Genomic DNA, 6,000 nt, shown 5'->3' with positions numbered 1-6,000 from the left:
TACATATCCTGTTTCCTCTGTCCACAACTGTTTCAAAATAAAAGTCCTCACTGCAATAATACACTATTAAATCATTTAACCATTGAAACTACTCAACTATTTAACTGTTCAACCATTCCAACTGTCAGTTATCATCAACTATGCCTCCAGTCAACTACATGAAACCTCCATGTACCTAGCAACCAACATAGCAACCATTGAAATTAAGCGTTTATGACCGTTTCCATAGCAACCTACATGATTATACTGCAGTAACTTCTTGTTTCCTGGTAGTGGCCACCATGGATACCCTAGCAACAAATGTTTCAAAATAAAAGTCCTCACTAACAAGTTAGCTAGTTACCATGGTTAGCATAGTTAGCATTGTTAGCATAGTTAGCATTTTTAGCATAACTGCTAGAAATGATTAGCTAAGTTAGCTAATCAACCTGGTTAGCATTTTTAGCATAGTTAGCATTGTTAGCATAGTTAGCATTTTTAGCATAACTGCAAAAATCATCACCTAAGTTAGCTAATCAACCTGGTTAGCATTGTTAGCAATTTTAGCATTGTTAGCATAGTTAGCATTTTTAATATTATTGCTAGAAATCATCAGTTAAGTTAGCTAATCAACCTGGTTAGCATTGTTAGCATTGCTAGCATAATAAGCATTTTTAGCGTAACTGCTAGAAATCATTAGCTAAGTTAGCTAATCAACATTTTAACATGAATAGAAATCATTAGTTAAGTTAGAACTGGAACGTTTCATCTTTAAACCGTCTACCTTCACACTATCAACTCTCTGTAAACTATGCAACCACCATGTTTACCCTAGCTACACCTTAGTAACCATATCTACATTATCTATCTATTTTTGCATTTTCATGCACTGGTAATTCCTTGGAATTGCATTTCTAGTTATTATAGTGCATGAAAATGCACTATATTGTTCTCCCTAGGTTTCTTATTATTACAGTGCATGAAAATGCACTGTACTGTTCTTCCTAGGCTTCTTCTTCTTATTATTCTTCTTCTAACGCACGCAAATCAGCTAGAACCGTTTAACGTAGAAACTTCATTCAAACTGCGTTACGTAGGTCTTACTTAGGACATGTGTGCTATGACTTTTCAACTTTGTAACTTTTATACTTTTTAAACTATTAGTTAAAAACTATTACAATTTCCCCCATAGACTTAACATTCCTCATTATGACATCACGGCAGCAATTAGAATCTTACTCCAGCTGGTCAGCCACCTGGGCACCAACTGTCAGTTTCTCGCGGGCAATCTCTCTGAAGACTACATATTCTGTTCCCCTGTATCCTCTGTGCACAACAGTATCAACATAAGTCTTCCTAATTCCATCCAACTTTATATCCATTCATCTTCTTCAAACCATTCACTCATCCACCCATTCTAAACAGTCTGCCTATCAACATCAATTAGACGTTCTACATTCAACTTTTAAACAATCTACTCTGTCTCAGGCTGGCTCTCTTAAGACTAGCCAGTTAAATTGATTACACCTGTATCTGTATCCACTACTCTCAGTAGAGAGCTGTGTCTCTCCATTCTACAAGAATATAAGGCACATTCCATCCAACATTCTATCCATTCATCTTCTTCAGACCATTCACTCATCCACCCATTAAACTGTCTATCAACATCTATTAAACAATCTGTCTATCAACATCCATTAAACTCTCTGTCTATCAACATTAATTAGACTATCTACATTCAACTTTTTAATTATTTACTCTGTCTCAGGCTTTAAGAGTACAGTCTGGCTCTCTTAAGACTAGCCAGTTAAATTGATTACACCTGTGTCAACTACTCTCAGAGAGCTGTATCAGTGTCTCTCTTAACAAGAATATAAGGCACATTCCATCCAACCTTCTATCCATTCATCTTCTTCAGACCATTCAGTCATCCACCATTAAACTGTCAATCAATATCTATTAAACAATCTGCCTATCAACATCCATTAAACATTCTGTCTATCAACATTAATTAGACTATCTACATACAACTTTTAAAGTATTTACTGTGGGTCCCTCTCAAGCAGCGTTTATATGTCCTCCCTCGCTCCTCGATCCTCAGTGATCTACATAAAGAAAGATAGAAGAAGGGCTAGACTATCCCATTGTTGCCGCTCCATCATTCTTTATGTAGATCAGTGAGGAGCGAGAGAGGACGCGTAAACGCTATATGAGAGGCACCTTCTGTCTCAGGCTTTAAGCATACAATCTCATTAAGACTACAGATCCTGTTAACTGTTTCCTCTGTCCACAACTGTTTCCAAATAAAAGTCCTCACTCAATAATACACTATTAAATCATTTGACCATTGAAACTACTCAACTATTTAACTGTTCAACCATTCCAACTGTCAGTTATCATCAACTATGCCTCCAGTCAACTACATGAAACCTCCATGTACCTAGCAACCAACATAGCAACCATTAAAATTAAGCGTTTATGACCGTTTCCATAGCAACCAACATGATTATACTGCAGTAACTTCTTGTTTCCTGATAGTGGCCACCATGGATACCCTAGCAACAAATGTTTCAAAATAAAAGTCCTCACTAGCAAGTTATCTAGTTAGCATGGTTAGCTTTGTTAGCATAGCTAACATTTTTAGCATAACTGCAAAAAATCATCAACTAAGTTAGCTAATCAACCTGGTTAGCATTGTTAGCAAATCTAGCATTGTTAGCATAGTTAGCATTTTTAGCATTACTGCTAGAAATCATCAGTTAAGTTAGCTAATCAACCTGGTTAGCATTGTTAGTAAAGTTAGCATTGCTAACATAATTAGCATTTTTAGCACAACTGCTAGAAATCATTAGCTAAGTTAGCTAATCAACATTTTAACATGAATAGAAATCATTAGTTAAGTTAGAACTGGAATGTTTCAGCTTTAAACTGTCTACCTTCACACTATCAACTCTCTGTAAAAGACGCAACCACCATGTTTACCCTAGCTACACCTTAGTAACCATATCTACATTATCTATCTTTTTTTGCATTTTCATGCACTGGTAATTCCTTGGAATTGCATTTCTAGTTATTAATCCAACTTCTTCTAACGCTCGCAATTCAGCTTGAACCGTTTAACGTAGAAACTTGATTCAAACTTTGCTACGTAGGTCTTACTTAGGAGACCTGTGCAATGTATTTTTCAACTTTGTAACTTTTATACTTTTTAAACTGTAAATTAAAAACTATTAAACATTTCCCCATAGACTTAACATTGCTCATTATGACATCACGGCAGCAATTAGAATGTTACGCCAGGTGGCCAGTCCAGGTGCAGCAGCTCTCTCTCTCTCTCAGGCTACATACACTGGCTCTCTTGAGACTACATTTTCTGTTCCCCTGTATCAACTGTATCAACATAAGTCTTCCTAATTCCATCCAACTTTCTATCCATTCATCTTCTTCAAACCATTCACTCATCCACCCATTCTAAACAGTCTGCCTATCAACATCAATTAGACGATCTACATTCAACTTTTAAACAATCTACTCTGTCTCAGGCTTTAAGGATACACTCTGGATCTTAAGACTAGCCAGTTAAATTGATTACACCTGTATCTGTATCCACCACTCTCAGTAGAGAGCTGTGTCTCTCCACTCTACAAGAATATAAGGCACATTCCATCCAACTTTCTATCCATTCATCTTCTTCAGACCATTCACTCATCCACCCATTAAACTGTCTATCAACATCTATTAAACAATCTGCCTATCAACATCCATTAAACTCTCTGTCTATCAACATTAATTAGACTATCTACATTCAACTTTTAAATTATTTACTCTGTCTCTCTGGCTCTCTTAAGACTAGCCAGTTAAATTGATTACACCTGTATCAACTACTCTCACAGAGCTGTATCAGTGTCTCTCTTAACAAGAATATAAGGCACATTCCATCCAACCTTCTATCCATTCATCTTCTTCAGACCATTCACTCATCCACCCATTAAACTGTCAATCAATATCTATTAAACAATCTGCCTATCAACATCCATTAAACATTCTGTCTATCAACATTAATTAGACTATCTACATACAACTTTTAAAGTATTTACTGTGGGTGCCTCTCAAGCAGCGTTTATATGTCCTCCCTCGCTCCTCGCTCCTCACTGATCTACATAAAGAAAGATAGAAGAAGGGCTAGACCAGGGGTAGGCAACCTATGGCACGGGTGCCACTGATGGCACGCCGAGGCATAATCACTGGCACGCGCCACCAGCATCAGCAAAAAAAAAAAATCTTCCAATCCCTCTTGTCAGTGTTCGGCTCAACATACCTGTGTGAGCAGGTATTTTCGCATATGAAAAGTGTGCTCAGCCCTATCGGCAGCCGTTTGACCACGGACAATTCCGAGTCGTGTTTACAATTAAAAGTGACAAACTACGAACCCCAGTTTAATAATAAACTTGTGCAGATAGGTTATGAGGATGAGGATGCATGGGGACTGGGGAGGGTGAGGATGGGGGTGGATATAGAGGATACTTATATTTGTATTATGTTTATTGTGCTTTTTTGTACATGGCTGTGCTGTTGCGCTATGTATAATTGTTTAAAAGAAAAAACTTGAAAAAAAATAAAATAAAAAATAAATAAACTACGAACCCCAGATAAAAATTGATGATAGTGGCACACTCTTTGACTAGAAATTTTGAAGTTTGCACTGGATGTCTCAAAGGTTGCCGACCCCTGGGCTAGACTATCCCATTGTTGCCGCTCCATCATTCTTTATGTAGATCAGTGAGGATCGAGGAGCGAGAGAAGACACGTAAACGCTATATGAGAGGCACCTTCTGTCTAAGGCTTTAAGCATACAATCTCATTAAGACTACAGATCCTGTTTCACTACTTCCTCTGTCCACAACTGTTTCAAAATAAAAGTCCTCACTGCAATAATACACTATTAAATCATTTAACCATTGAAACTACTCAACTATTGAACTGTTCAACCATTCCAACTGTCAGTTATCATCCACTATGCCTCCGGTCAACTACATGAAACCTCCATGTACCTAGCAACCAACATAGCAACCATTAAAATTAAGTGTTTATGACCGTTTCCATAGCAACCAACATGATTATACTGCAGTAACTTCTTGTTTCCTGATAGTGGCCACCATGGATACCCTGGCAACAAATGTTTCAAAATAAAAGTCCTCACTAGCAAGTTAGCTAGTTAGCATGGTTAGCATTGTTAGCATAGTTAGCATTTTTAGCATAACTGCAAAAAATCATTAACTAAGTTAGCTAATCAAACTGGTAAGCATTGTTAGCAAATTTAGCATTGTTAGCATAGTTAGCATTTTTAGCATTACTGCTAGAAATCATCGGATAAGTTAGCTAATCAACCTGGTTAGCATTGTTAGTAAAGTTAGCATTGCTAGCATAATTAGCATTTTTAGCATAACTGCTAGAAATCATTAGCTAAGTTAGCTAATCAACATTTTAACATGAATATAAATCATTAGTTAAGTTAGAACTGGAATGTTTCATCTACTGTCTACCTTCACACTATCAATTCTCTGTAAACTATGCAACCACCATGTTTACTCTAGCTACATCTTAGTAACCATATCTACATTATCTATCTATTTTTGCATTTTCATGCACTGGTAATTCCTTGGAATTGCATTTCTAGTTACAGTGCATGAAAATGCACTGTACTGTTCTTCCTAGGCATTTTATTATTATTCTTCTTCTAACGCACTTAATGCAGCTTCAACCGCTTAACGTAGAAACTCCATTCAAACTATGTTGCGTAGGTCTTACTTACGCGATGTGGGCTTTGTATTTTTCAACTTTGTAACTTTTATACTTTTTAAACTATTAGTTAAAAACTATTATAATTTCCCCCATAGACTTAACATTGCTCATTATGACATCACGGCAGCAATTAGAATGTTACCCCAGCTGGTCAGCCACCTGGGCACCAACTGTCAGTTTCTCTCAGGCTTTAAGCATACAATCTCTCTGAAGACTACA

Source organism: Sardina pilchardus, chromosome 4 (genome assembly GCF_963854185.1).
Source record: "Sardina pilchardus chromosome 4, fSarPil1.1, whole genome shotgun sequence".
Lineage (NCBI taxonomy): Eukaryota > Metazoa > Chordata > Actinopteri > Clupeiformes > Clupeidae > Sardina > Sardina pilchardus.
Note: the sequence above shows the minus strand (reverse complement) of the source record.